Source organism: Pholcus phalangioides, unplaced genomic scaffold (genome assembly GCF_987345545.1).
Source record: "Pholcus phalangioides strain wild (caught in Gottingen) unplaced genomic scaffold, Ppha-v1.0 ptg000017l_1, whole genome shotgun sequence".
In the NCBI taxonomy this organism is placed as follows: Eukaryota; Metazoa; Arthropoda; class Arachnida; order Araneae; family Pholcidae; genus Pholcus; species Pholcus phalangioides.
Genome location: NW_028301610.1, coordinates 56,470,210 through 56,485,875, shown reverse-complemented (window position 1 = coordinate 56,485,875; position 15,666 = coordinate 56,470,210). Strand labels below are relative to the sequence as shown.

Here is a 15,666-nt window from a genome sequence, read left to right as displayed (position 1 = left end):
TCAATTTAGTCAAGCTAGAATTATATATAAAAAATTACCTTTATAAAAATTCAATAGCTGAAATTTATCTATATTTCTGAAGTTTTTAACAGAATAAGATAAAATTGATATTAGTATTGAATAAGTAACACACCTAAAAATTGAAACAATACATACTATGTAATTTTGAACGCAACCAATTATTTAAATGTATATGGCCTCATACCGTTACGAAGCATAACAGATGGCGCTGCTATAAATAGAAGACTCAATTTCTGTTTTTTAGATATGTAGGGAATCATGGGATTCATCCCCTTTTCCCGATTTTTTGATTGACATTTTCCTTGAAAACGAAGGGCAAAATATATCCGAATATATTTTTCAATAATCAAACTGTAATAAAATATAAATCTATAACCTACCTTGCATGTATGGAGTAATGCTTTGCCCAATCTTTGATTGGGACTTGACCTTCATCTTGAAAATTTGTTGCATGTTTGTCATTCATTTGTAAAATTCGTTTTTATCATATCAGTTATTTTTAAGTGAGTGGGTGGGGGTAAATTCAGAAAAATCATTTCGCTAAGGAGCCTCGAATGCTGGGGAGACCTCATGACAATTTGATCTGGTTAAAGTTTTGGAGAGAGTAAGTATGCAAATTAGCAGGAGACGGTATTTATAGCGGGGAGTGGCCTCAGAAAAAGTGTTTTACCCGGGGACCTATGATGCTGTTGAGACGGCTATGGGCTTACTTTATGGAAATAGAGAGTAAAATTTCAATCCAAAAACTGAGTACTAACACGAGTTCTTGTTCGCAATTAACTTAGTTCCTCTGCTTTTACGCAAACCTTTGGGCCGCAACTAAAAACGAAAATTTACCCTAATACAAGGTTAGTTGACCCAAAATTACAAAAAGGAACCACGGCTACACGCGCTTCGGAACTATATGAAGTTCCTTCATCAGTAGCAGAAATAGTGAAAAATAGTGTGAAATACTCCTTATGGGGGAATTAACTCGCTGTTGTAGACAAAAGAGTCGAATTCAAATTTCTTTTTGTTTTGAATTCGACTCTTTTGTCTACAACAGCGAGTAACTCCTGCTATAAGAAGTATTTTACATTATTTCTGCTACTGAGGAAAGAACTTCATATAGTTCCGAAATGCATATAGCCGTGGTTCCTTTTTGCAATTTTCGGTCAAGTAACGTCGGTCGTTACCTTGTATTATCTAACCCAAAAGGTAATTAATTTATACTTCTAAAATTTACCCTGTTACTTCTGGTATCTGTATCGATTTTGGGACGCCTCTCCCCACAATTTCTAATGAGAAAAAGAGTGAACTCAGCACCTTCAATGCAGGGCCTGAACTAGAGGTTGCGGAAGTAGGAGAACTGCCCCGGGCGGCAAATTTTGGAGGGGGGGGGGCAATTTTGAGTTAGGAATATGATAATATGAACTTTGTGGTTTTCATCAGAGAACAGCACTTAAAGTTGAACTTTCAGGGGGTTTTAAGATGGCTTTCAGGAGAAAGAATCTTCGGGAAAAGTGTGATTTATTAGAAAAAATTTAGCAATAACATTGTAGAAAAAATATATGTGAAGATAAACGTAATCCACACCATCCCTCTTGGCTGGAACGATTTGAGCGAAATGAATTATTTCTTCACAAAAAAATTGAAAATTTCAAAACATACCGATTCACTAACATTTTTTAGTGCATTTTTCTGTATCAGAAATGCAAAAACATCTTGAAAATTCCAAAAAATTAATGATCAGGTCTGGAAGGGATAGTGTAATGGTCTAGCACGCCACTCGGCATGCGAGAGGACGTGAGTTCGATTCCCCGTAGAGGTAGTCGAATTATCTTTCCTGAATTCCTCTTTGCATCGGCAAGGTGTCGAAACCTTCATATGAATAGCGGAGTGACATTTTCAGATAAGGCATCATTTGGCGGCAAATTCCAGTATGTGAGCTGTTCACAGTCAGGTCTGACTGTCCACGTATGGTCCCGTTCAGTGCGCACATTCTCTTTTTGCTTATATACCATACTTGTCTAGTGCGCTCACTCGGCATGCGAGAGGAGCGTGAGTTCGATTCTTCATCGAAGGCTGCCGAATTTTTTTTTTTGTGAATTCATTTTTGCATTAGCCAGTTTTAAAAACATTCGTATATAGACTACAGAAGGCTCGAATCCTACACTATAAGAAACGTACTCGTGGGAGGGCAAGAACTGCGCCGTATAGGCAACTGTCACGAGACAGCCTTGAAAACCGCGCCAATTAGGCAACTGCTAGTGAGGCGGCAGAACTTTATAGGCTTGGCCATGACTGGGCAAATGTCACGAGGCAGCTGTGTGAATTTATTTGTATATATATATCGTTTTCGTTGCTCCGCCCAGGCGTTCGGGTTCCAAGAGATCCGGGGGACCCAGGGGATTCGGCGATGGACATTCTCACTTCCGGCACAACTCAGTCGATAGTAAATAGTCTAATAATAACTCAGTCGGTAGTTTCATAGTCCTAGGTCAGATTTTGTACTCCCAGACCACGTAGTCGGGAATGCGGGTTAGTTAATGGTAATCACAACAGTACTGACGAGGAATTACCCACCTCTGACTTGGATGGCTTCTCGATTGACAACAAACCACCGGCAAATTAAAATGTGTGTTAATAAATGCCAGGAGCTTGGGTAATAAGAAAGATTGTTTAGAAACTATGGTAGTTGTGGAGGGCTTGGATCTTATAGCCATTACAGAATCTTGGGCAAACGATGGGGATGAATCTTTCTTACACATCTCAGGATACGATACTTTTTTGAGAAATAGATCTGATAGGAAAGGGGGTGGAGTGTTGATATACGTGAAATCCTGCTTGAAGGCTAGAGAGTGTAACGTGCAGAGAAGTGATATTGAATCTATATGGACTGAGAACAAAAGAACTGTTGAACTTGAGAACAAAAGACGTCATAAACTTATTGTTGGGGTTTGTTACAATCCACCGAATAGGGATCCAAACTACATCGCCAAATTGCATGATGAAATTTCCTACATGTGTAAGCGAAAGAGGGTTCTCATACTAGGGGATTTCAATTACACTGGTATTGATTGGGAGAACCTTTCATCTAGAGATCAGTATAAAAGAGACTTTCTTAAGTTGGTGCTCGAAAATTTTTTGTATCAGCATGTATCAGAAGCTACTAGGGGTACTGCTATTTTGGATTTAGTTCTTACTAGTTCTGAGGATCTAGTTGAACATGTTTCGGTGGGGGAAGAGTTTTCTTCCAGTGATCATCGTATAGTCAGATTTCACTGTAACTTTTCTTCGGGTAAGGTTGGTTCCTTATTTTCGGAGAACTAACTTTGATGTTTTGAGAGGAAGGTTAGCGGAAGTTTTCAAAGACCGGTTTGAATCAGTACGGGTGGTAAGTCAATGGGAGGAACTTTTTGCTCCTCTGTTTTGCATGCCGTCATACGGCTAGTGCACAAACCTCTTGATGAGATCTTCTTTCTTTGTCTGTGTCCTGTGCCCAGCATTTATGGTTCTAGCGTGTTTGTACATCGTTCCCTCTATGATTCACGGATAGCGTGCGCAACCTTTACATTGAAAAGAAAAGAACATGTAGAGAGTTTAAAAGTGGACGAGGTGACCTATCATTGTTTACTCATAAAAGAAGAATGTTGCAGAAAGCGATAAGGGATAGTAAAAAGGAAGTTGAATCTAGGTTGGCAGATAACATTTGCTCTGACCCAAAATCATTTTTTCGATACGTCAATGATGGATGTAAGGGGACAGTTGGCCCCCTTTCGATTGGAGGCTTTAGGTTAGAGAGCAATGTAGGCATGTGTAGTGCTTTCGATGACTTTTTCGCGTATGTTTTTAATGGAGATAATGATATTCGATATACGGGTGTTGCATGAGGTAATAAAACCCTCAACTATATTCAAGTAGAAGACGTGGAGGTCCTAAACCTTATAAGTAATGTATGTGAAAGCAAAGCACCAGGACCAGATGATATCTATTCCAGGGTCCTTAGGGAATGTGCTAATGAATTGTTGGGGCCAGTCGCACAGATATACAGGAGTAGTGTTGCTGAGGGTATCGTCCCAAGGGATTGGAAACTTGCTAATGATGTTCCGATATTTAAGAAGGGTAGTAGAGAAGCTGTGTCCAATTATCGTCCAGTGAGTTTGACGAGCTCCCTCTCGAAAATTTTGGAAATTATCATCAAAAGGCAGTTTGTGGAGCGGATAGACGAGAATAATGTATTATCGGATAATCAGCATGGGTTCAGGAAAGGAAAATCATGTGTAACTAACCTCCTTTTTTTCTATGAGCACGTGACTAAGGCACGTGAAGGAACAATTCTAGGTTATGGTGTCGCAGGGAATTTTTCTCTAATAGGGTTGTTAATAAATAGAATAGCTTACCCCCGGAGATAGTAAATTGTAACACAATTGACACGTTTAAAAAGAAATACGATAAACATGTTGGAGTAAATCGAGAAATTATCCACACTTAGAATAAGACAACCATAAATACATTATGGGCATTGTATAACATTTTATCATGTATATATATTGTTTATAATTTTTGTTAATTGTATTTTTAATTGGGTAGCTGTATTTTTGAAATATACCTCGTTGGGCATTTTGCCTGTTGTGGCGTTGTATTTGTATTTATATAAATACCCTATGTCAGCGTTTCTCAACCTTTCTGAACCCAAAGACCAGTAAAATGCCTGATACAATTCGACGGACCACTTGCGTCCCGTATTACGGGACATTTCTGTATTTTTAGTGGTTGTGAATTTCTATTTAAACAGTTGTCCCGTTTTTTTAATCATGTTTATTTAAATTCATAATGTCCATTAAAATCGTTAATAAACGGCGTTATTATAACCTATGATAATTTTGGGTATAAATACAAATATTCATCTCACATTGTCAAATTAAGCTTGTTTTACTCAATTTTTCAGCAATTTTAACTACAACCGGGGACTTTGCTGACTTTTGGCAACGTTTTTAAAGACAATTGGCGACGTCCCGTATTTTATAGTAATCGGGTCATTTGCATGTTTTTTATCCCCGTCAAATTATTGTTTACTGTGATTTGTAGCAAGCTTTTATTGCAAAAGTGATTAGCAAACTTGTCGCAAATTGCATTTTTGGACTGCAAATTAATGATGCCCCGTATTTAGGGGGTCGCAATTTCCCGCATTTCCCTTGATGATGTATAATGAAGCTTAATATGAAGATACAATTTTTGTTTGTGAATCCATATGGATATAAATATAATATCAATTGCAACTTTTGAATAATTTTCCATCCAGTTGGAATTGAATTAGCAAGTCTTCCTGCGGACAACCTACGCCACCGTCGCGGACCATATGTTCAGAAACGCTGCCCTATGGTGATAGACTAGAGTTGTGATTGGTTTGAATGAATGAATGGTGTATTTTATTAGCCACTGATTTCAAATATTAGTGTTTCTTAACCTATGGCCCGCGACGATGACATAAATGGTCTGCAGACAGACATGATAAAATTATTCACCTGTTGTAGTTGATATTAATAGTATCCATATGGGTTCAAATAAAATTAAACCTTCATACGTATGGTTTCACCATAAATCATCGAGGAGAATGCACGAAATCACGATCTTAAACATGGGGTATCACTAAAGTTTGCAAAAAAATAATTTGCTTGTTACCGCTAAAATTGCAGAAGGGTGTGGAAATTAATGGCTGCTATAAGAGGTCTCTTCGCGTTCTCCTAAAGTCATTCTTCCGCTTTTTCGAGGCTTAGTTCGTCCTGGACTGGAGTATGCTGTAAGGTTTTGGAGACCATACCTACAGAGGGACATAGACTTGATTGAAGGGGTGCAGAGAAGAGCTACGCGTGTCCTTATTGGCACACAGGGCTTGAGTTATGAAGAAAGACTTCATTTTTTGAATATGTTTACATTGGATGAACGCAGGTGTCGAGGAGATATGATCGAAGTGTTCAAAATTTTCAATGGGATTGATAGGATGGACCATGAACTTTTAGTGCACCGCCAATCAACTGCTTTTACAAGGGGACACCAGTATCGATTGGTGAGGGACAATGCAAGGTTATGGTGTCGCAGGGAATTTTTCTCTAATAGGGTTGTTAATAAATGGAATAGCTTACCCCCGGAGGTAGTAAATTGTAACACAATTGACACGTTTAAAAAGAAATACGATAAACATGTTGGGGTAAATCGAGAAGCTATCCATTCTTAGAATAAGACAACCATAAGTATTCTTTATGGGCATTGTATAATATTTTATCATGTGTAGATATTGTTTATAATTTGTGTTAATTGCATTTTTAATGGGGTTGCTGTATTTTTGAAACATATGACATCCATATTTTTATGGGCATCTTTTTATCAGCCACCTCGTTGGGCATTTTGCCTGTTGTGGCGTTGTATTTGTATTTGTATTTGTATAAATCGCAGTTAACAAAAGTGGACTGTATTTCACGAAAAAAATATTCAAATGATCCGATGACCACATTTCTTTGAGAAAACTACGGTAAACTGGGATCTTAAATAATAATCCGTAAAATACGGGTCATCACCAACTGTCATTAAAATGCTTTGCCGAAAGTAAGCACGATCACCAATCGTAATTAAAATTGCGAAAAAGACGTTAAACCTGACAACTGTGTGAGAGGAATATTCAATGTTTTTGCCATAATTCTAATTTTTTCATTTATATTATGAAAACGCTGTGTCTAATATATACGCCTTCGTGGTAATTATTCAAATAAGTGTCGTTGAGAAATGGACAATGTATAAAAAAATCGGAACAACGAAAATTACAGGCACACACGTCCCGTAATACGGGACACAAGTGGTCCTTCAAATTGAGACATTTTTTTACTGGTCCTTGTATTCAGAAAGATCGAGAAACACTGACATTACCTCCATTTTCTTGTAGTACGTGAAGATTTTTTTACGAATATATATATATATATATTCGTATATTATATATATATATATATACACACACACACACACACACTGCTGGCCACCGTAAATGCAACACCCTGAAGGAAGCATGCAAATAATATGAAATTTACAACATGCATTAGCGAAGGTGAGATATGCAAATGCTTAGAATTTCAGCGCAGACGCACATCACGCGCGCCTGTGGCGCCACTTCAAAGCGCTATTTAAGGCTTGGGGAATCCGACGATTTGAAGTACGACAATTGTGTTTTTCTTGTGGTTTTTTCAACAAAACGATCATCTTTCGATCAAGTATCCGAGTTCGACAGAGGAAGGATAGTGTCCTACCGAGATTGTGGATTATCTTTCAGGGAAATCGGTAGTCGTGTTGGCCGAAACCAAACAACTGTAATGCGGATATGTGATCGTTGGATGCAGGAGGGTACGACGGACCGACGTGTTCGATCGCATCCACCTCAGTGCACCACTTCACGTGATGACAGGCGTATGGCAGTGACGGATCGCTCAGCCACATCACGAACCATAGCACAGGACATTCAGTCTGTACCGCATCATCCAGTGTCTGCGCGTACCATTCGACGCCGTTTACAGCAGAGTGGTCTGTCTGCAACAAGACGTCCATTGCTTCGTCTACCCTTGACGCAGAACCACAGACGTCTCCGCCGCCAATGGTGCGATGAAAGAAGGATGTGGACGGCACAATGGAATGAAATTGTCTTTACTGACGAGTCACGCTTCTGTCTGCAACACCACGATGGTCGGATTCGAGTCTGGAGCTCCCTGGCCAGCTCGCTCTCCGGATCTTTCGCCGATAGAAAACATGTGGTCCATGGTTGCTCAACGATTGACCCAGATTACATCCCCAGCTGCCACACCAGATCAACTTTGGCAACGCGTGGAAGCTGCTTGGTCTGCTGTACTCCAAGAACACATCCAAAGTCTCTTTGAATCAATGCCGAGGCGTGTCGCAGCGGTGATCTCCAACAATGGCGGCTACTCTGGCTACTGATTTTGGCAGGAACCACACTTCACAGAAGTCTATAAATTTAATCATTTGATGCTTGGTCAACATGTTATCTACAAAATAAATATTGTTGCGATATCTCTTGTCTTTCTTGGTGTTGCAATTTGGGTGGCCAGCAGTGTGTGTATATAATATATATACACACACACATATACATACCGAAAATATTTTTGTAATTCTTGTAATCATTGGACAGCTTCTTGCAAGAAGCTAGCATCTAGAATTTTTGTAATATTTCATATCGATTTATTAATCGAAAATTCAAGGATGAATTTCAGTTTTAGGTTTTGAGACATTAAAAAACGCTTTATAACACGACGAAAAATAATTAATATAATTAATTCTTACTGTTTGCAGATGACATATATAATTGATTACATCGGGTACTGTTGCCGTAATCAAGGGATGCATACATTTAAATAAAGTCCAGTAAAACCTCTCTCAACGGTCTCCCCTGTTTTACGAACAAATAAAAATATCCCGGCAAAAAGCCTATTTAAAAAAAAAAAAAATGTGTATTTCGAACCCCCACTTGACGGTCACCAATAGTCGTAATTTTGGTTCAAATTATTCTCACTAGATGGAAGCACAAGTTGTAATATTTGATCAAATTTTTTGGCTGCTTTTCAATGAAATGCAGCCTTTGGCTTGAAGTTTTTGTAAAAGCTCGAGAAGCTGCAGACTCTTCAATGCTTGGTTCGATCGTTTTCGTGTGAGTCACTAAATCATACTTTTGAAATCGTGCAGTGAATCTGCTGACGTCAATGATGAAGTTTGCAAAGAATGGACAAGGGAAAGAATTGTCAAAAATCACCAGGGATATTTATATAGAGGTGGACAACGGTTGGCCTACGGGCAGCATGCGGTATATGTTTGAGGAGGAGTTGAGATACTCAGCAAAGCCCACTAAACATCGATTAATGAGTTTTTCCAAAACATGTCAATTTTCAGTAAAAACTTTGGATAATACAATACTTTTGTAATTTCAATTCTGTATCCGTGCAATAATTATTTACTATCATTAAACGCATCTAATATTGCCAGAATTTCATGCATTTGCAAACAACGAACCATTTCATTAATTGTCGATACTGCATTTTACGCCCTCTAATGTGGCCGCCCCTCTTTTAGGCATGAATTTTTTTTTTCCGCTGTGTCAGCAAAAGAGGGGCTTTGCTGTATATACATGTATTTATAATTGCTGTCAGTATTTAAAGAACATAAAATTGTCTGTAGATTTTTTTGAAGTGGAATTAATTATATATTGGGATTTTTTTTAAATTAAATCCTTCAAAGCATGGGTGAGCAACTTTTTCAGTCCACTGGCCAAACATGTGGTAATTCTGCAGCTCGCGGGCCAGAAACTTGGTGAGCATATGATCTGCATTTCTCTCACGGGACATTCCCGTTATTATTATTATTATTTATTTTTTTTTTTGCCTTCCCACCTTCTTCATAAAATTTGTCTCGTTTTTTCTCTTATTTTCAACGTGGCTTACTTGAATTCTTGAAATCAAGAATTGAGATTAGTCTTATGAATTAAATGACAATTTCTTTGGCTGTAATTGGCAAATTTACTTGCCTTTGGCTATTTTTTTTGGCTGTATTGGCAAATTTACTTGTCTTTGACGATTTTTTTTGGCTGTAATTGGCAAATTTACTTGCCTTTGACGATTTTTTTTTTGGCTGTAATTGGCAAATTTTCTTGCCATTGATGATTTTTTTTGGAGGTAATTGGAAACTTTACATGCCCTGCACAATTTTTTGGAGGTAATTGGAAACTTTACATGCCCTGCACAATTTTTTGGAGGTAATTGGAAACTTTACATGCCCTGCACAATTTTTTGGCTGTAATTGGTAACTTTACTTATCTTTGACAATTTTTTTGAATGTAAATTTACCTGGTTTTGACGATTTTTTGGCTGTAACTTTGTAATTTTATTTGCCTTTGACAATTTTTTGGCTGTAATTTTATTTGCCTTTGACAATTTTTTGGCTGTAATTTTATTTGCCTTTGACAATTTTTTGGCTGTAATTTTATTTGCCTTTGACAATTTTTTGGCTGTAATTTTATTTGCCTTTGACAATTTTTTGGCTGTAATTTTATTTGCCTTTGACAATTTTTTGGCTGTAATTTTATTTGCCTTTGACAATTTTTTGGCTGTAATTGGCAACTTTACTTGCCTTTAGCAATTTGTTTTGGTTGTAATTCGCAATTTTACTTGCCTTTGACAATGTTTTCACGATAATTTTCGGTATCCCGTGTTAGACCCCCATTTCCCATATTTTTATGAGGGAATATGGTCAGCCTAGGTTTTATCGTATTGTGTGCATTGATACTTTTCTACCAGAACACGTCTCAGTGGACCGCATTCGGTCTAGCGCTGTGAACGAGCGCTACAAAGGAACTAACTTCTTTCCTCAGACCTTGTATGCGCTGAACGGGACCGTACATGGTCAGTCAGTTCTAACTCAGCCATCAGCTCACAATTACTGACACTTCCACCAGATGGTGACTAATCATGCTCTAAGGAAAGAGGTTCGTTGTCTTTGTAGCATAGTGGTCTAGCATTTCACCCGGAATGTGAGAGGACGTGGACTTGATTCCCAGCAGAGATAGTTGGATTTTCTTTCCTAAATTCATCTTCGCATTAGCTCTAGATGCCTTCGTATGAAAAGCGGAAAGTGACATCATCTTGTGATATTCATTCATAGACGAATGCCATATTTTTATGAGCCCTATTTTTGCTTCATGAACTCGGGATCGCTGAATAAAATTCGTCATTGCTGAACTGCCTTCTGTCATTGCGATAAAAGTCAAAATATTTACTTAACCCCATACTCTGTTACTTCCTACATTCACTTATTGTCACTTAACTCTTTAAGCGGCAATTAGAAAACACTATACCCCTCTTAAAAATGTCATATCTTTTCTTTAATGAAGTAGATTTTTTCCGATTTTTTGTAGGTGCAAATTAAGGAATATGGGGGAAAAGGTTTCCATTGAGAAAGCAAGTTTACGAAATATCTAAGCTCGTCAGTGCTGAAATAAGAGGCTGTTATCGAGTATATCACTTGAAAATCATCGCTAATCACATTCCACTTATCACTTATCCTCTCACGCTACCAAGATACTTCTTGTTCCTACACTTTCGATTTTTGTGTTTCACTCTTTCAGATTCGAGCATTCATTTTTAGGAATTTTCAAGATATTTTTGTATTTTTTTGATGCTCAAAAAATGCATTAAAGACATAAACGCCATCAATTTTTTTTTTTTTTGGTGAAAAAGGAAAATTAATTTATTTGGTTCAAATTTTATTCAGCCAAGATGATGCAGGGTTTATCTTCTTCGTAGATGGATGTCACTTTCCGCTATTGTTGCGGAGGTTTCGGCAGCTGGCTGATGAGAAGATAGATCCAGAAAACAAAATTCAACTGGCCGTGTGGGGAATCGAACCTACGTACTCTCACTTGCCGGGTAAGCCCCCAAGACCACTAGACTACAAAGCTGAAGAACCGTCTTTCCTTAAAGCGGAAAGTGACATTCATCTTCGGATAAGTCGCCTTGGCCCGAGTTTGACATATCTGTTCATGTACGGCCCCGTTCAGCGCACATGAGCTCTTAGGACAAAGGATTCGTTGGCTTTTTATTCTAGTCGTCTAGGGCAGCTGTGCGCAAACTTTTTGAAGCGCGACCCCCATTTGATCAAAAAATTTATCGGCGACCCCTACATGGTCTGACCATATGTTCTGATATATATCTATATATTTTGAGAAATATACAATTTTGAAATCGGGTGATTCCAAGTCCACCCTGTAAAAATACTAACTTGATATCGTCCACCGCATGCCAAAAGCACGAATGTACAAATGTTCCCTTTTTTTATCAGCTGTTTGGATACCTTGTTTTGCTATCTAACGTATGCTTGAAACGCGAATGTGTATCCCTATTGAAACACGTTACAAAACATTTTAGAAAAATAACTTGGGTAGAGTAAACATGCAAACGTCATTTCCCACGTCCCTTTTTTTGCAAGGACATTGCACATTTGTGATTCTGGCATGACGGAGCCGATAATATTGATTATTGTACACTTAGAATTTCATAAAATTACATTGTATGACACATGGCAATTAGCGCAGCTGAATAAAGGCATTCTTCAGTTCTTACATATTTTTAAATAAAAATTAATTTTGAAATTTTTATTTTTTTGAGAATCTCTCGTGACCCCTCGTGGGGTCGCAACTCACGGTGTGCGCGCCACTGATCTAGGGCACTCACAGCCAAGTGAAAGGACAAGGACGTATGTTCGATTTACCAGAAGCACAGTTGAATTTTCATTCCTGGATTTATCGTCGCATCAGCCAGCTGTCGAAACCTTCATTGTATTTATCTTCACTTATATGTTTTTCCAGAATTTTGTTGCTGGATTCGATTTAATAAATCACACTTTTCCGGGGGCACTTTCTCCTAGATATCATCTTAACAATCACCTGAAAGTTCAACTTTATTTGCGATACTGATAAAAGTTTCCAAAATTCATATTCACCTATTTCTAATTCAAAACTTACACAGCCCTTTAAGTCAGGGCCTAACTCCTTTATTGCAAAAGAAAAAATTCTGCAAAAGAGGCTGTTGTGCAAAATGAATGAAAAATGTGTAAAATGAGGCTGTTGAAACTAGAAAACTCTTTTATTGTCTAAATAAACTTGAAGATTTTTCACAATGTTTGAGAGCATCCAAAAGAAAACAAATGAAAATTACAAATTTAGAAATGGAATACTTGTAGTTTTCGCGATCGTTTTGCATTTCATGCAAACACGACTTGCTACAACGAGAAAACTAGCCATAGTAAGTGATCGCAATCAACACATTTTTATAATAATTAATAAGAGTTTGTGTGATTTTTTGTGAAAGTATATTTATCCTATATTGATGAATTGAATGATTATAATTTTGCATAATTGGAAGTTTTTGCTGTCTCCTTCAGCTTCGAATTAACCAAGTCCAACTGTATTTGTAAAAGATTCCAACCTCGAGATGGGGAGCTTTAAGACTCAGCTTAATTTCAGCTGTTGTTATGAGAATCAACAGAATATGTGGCAAACGCGTCCAAAATATCTTTCAAAAAACACGTGTAGAAATCTTTAATGGACAGAAATTGTCCGAAATGATGCAGATAAGAATTTTCAATATATACATTAGGAGGAATGGTACATTTGGACGATCCCAAACGCATTTTATAACGAGTCCCTCGCTCAGGTGTGGCCAATCCAGCGCCCCCCGGCGGTGCGTCTGGAGCAACACCCCCAACCTTTCCATCATTATTCTGACAGCCGGCTTGAGTTCTGGATGCGAATAACCACCATTCCCGAATCCCGAAAAACTTAACGACATGTGTGAGAAGTAGCAGCAGCAGCAGCATAGAGGGGTCTGTAAAAATCTGACTCTCATAGTCAGAGCCATCGTGACTGACTCTTTTATAGCACATCGCGTCTTTTCTCTTCCTTTTTTTCCCGGACATTTTTGTTTTTCCCGCGTGGAAAACCGAAGTTGAAAAATTCATTTAGTATCATTTTTTATTCGAAATTATACCGTCAATATTCGAGTTATTTGTTTCAGTTTTTTTGTTTTTTTTAAAGAAAACGTAGTTTGACTGGAAGATGCGGCTAGAAAATACAGCGGACAAGAAGAAAAAAAGTACTCAAAATGTGTTTTGCATCATTTCTGAACAAAACCAAAACTTTTTCGACTACAATACAAAGCGAAAGTGAGTTCATTGAATTTCTTTTTGATTGATCTAAATTAACTATTGATCGATTGATTATTTTTCACGAACATTGTGTGAATTAGAACTTTTGATATTGACTGTAAAACTGTAAAGTTCAACTCACCTGCGAGTTTAACATTCGACAAAGAAAGTCTGGGGCAACAAGTAAGTTACATTCATATTATTTTCCTTGTAATTTTTTTAAATAATTTTTCAAAGATTTCGGGACTGATTGCATTTAGAAAGGTGAGATGTTATTGAATACTGAAATAATATTTTATCCTAGAAGTGTAGTAATATATATACGGCATGAATTACGTCAAAAACATTTTGGTTTGGAAGTAAGTCGACAATCGTTTCTGTTATATTAAATACACTAAAAATGTTGGTATCATTTGTATGGTAAATACTTTTTAGTATATTTTTCAAAGAGCCAAAGAAACAAGGTCCTCCTTTGCTGAGCCACCACGGCTTTAAGGCGTAATTTATGCTTTGTTCCAACAAATCTTCCGCGGGCCACTCAGCAACACTTTGCAGTCTTCTTGAGTCCGCGGATCCTTTAAAAACTTTTCACACGCCCTAGGACAGTAGTTCCAGATTTTTCGAGCCCGTGGCCCTGTTTCATTCATTTTTGTGAGAAAAGGCCCGGTCAAATACACGACCAACGGGAAATGAACAAGAAAAATGAAGCGGCTAATCACTTGCGGCCCGGTATGAACGAGGCCAGGGCCGTGGCCGTGCGGTTGAGAAACACTGCTCTAAGAAGTAAGCAATAAATACAATTTCTATGCATAATTTAGAAAGCACATTGCTCATTTTTTTTATTTTATTAAGAAGCAATATTAGATTTTGCTTTCTATTGGAAATTTTTCGTGACTTGGATTCGTAGCCATGAAGTTTAAATTGAATAGTTTAGGAAGAGTTTGCGACCCAGTACGCAATGTCTCTCTAGAATTTAATGATTGGTTCAGCATTAGGTAGGTTCATCAACTGTTTATCCAATTATCGGCCCCAAATAAATCTAGATGAGTAATATCCACGAATATACTGGAGCAATGACAACATCAGGATAATTTCAGCATTCATGCACGTTATTTTCGTTCTGTTTAAGATGGAATTGAAGAACATGTATATTGCTGATTCCGAATGACCTCCATACATAGGCCATACAAAGCCGTAGATTTTTGCGTTAATCTCTCGTTGTTATACGAATATTCACCATCATACGAGAATAAACTATAAATATATTCTCACTTGATTAATGTGTATTCAAAAATTTTAAGAATTTTCATGTACCCTCTAGCAGGCCTCTAAACCTATTTATCTCACCCTTCCACCTCAGAAGAAATATTTCATTCCGTTCCGCTATAAGCCTACCCAAGACCTACGCATCTTTAGCCTTTTCTAATGTTAACTAGTTTCCCCATAAAATGATAGTCTTTCCTCGTTTGGCTGGATCTGGAGAAGAAAACACTAGAACCCTTTTTTTTATTTTTGTGTTTCGAAGACAAATACTATTTCCGTTTAGTTCCAAACAGATAAATCAAGTCACCTTTTATTAGATGCCTTGCAATTGCTGTTCTTCGGCCATTAATGGATTGGGTGCCGCACATGTTACGAGCTGATATTTGTTTCAATATTAACTGCACGATTTTTCACTTCCACCTGCGATTTTCAGGATTTTTTCTCGCTGCAGAGGTTGTCCTTTCTTCTTCTTTCTGCAATACGGATAGAGATATTTATAGTGCCGATACCTCGCATTCATGAAAATATTTTTGCATGCGCACCTGCCACTGGCACACTACGTAATTTCTACACAAACGGAAGGCTCTTCATTACTACCCGTGATTTCAGAGTTGTTTTCTTGTAATTCATATAAGCTATTAACGTTTATTATCA

At 37.6% G+C, this 15,666-nt stretch overlaps 1 long non-coding RNA gene across 1 annotated transcript in view; it reads left to right on the top strand.

The window, feature by feature from the left end:
* The first annotated feature begins 13,339 nt into the window (after window positions 1-13,339).
* Window positions 13,340-15,666, top strand: part of LOC149074149 (uncharacterized) — a 258,560-nt gene continuing 256,233 nt past the window's right edge. The window contains exon 1 of the long non-coding RNA XR_016194396.1: window positions 13,340-13,767. This is a non-coding gene — a long non-coding RNA (uncharacterized LOC149074149). The remainder of the gene's footprint in view (window positions 13,768-15,666) is intronic.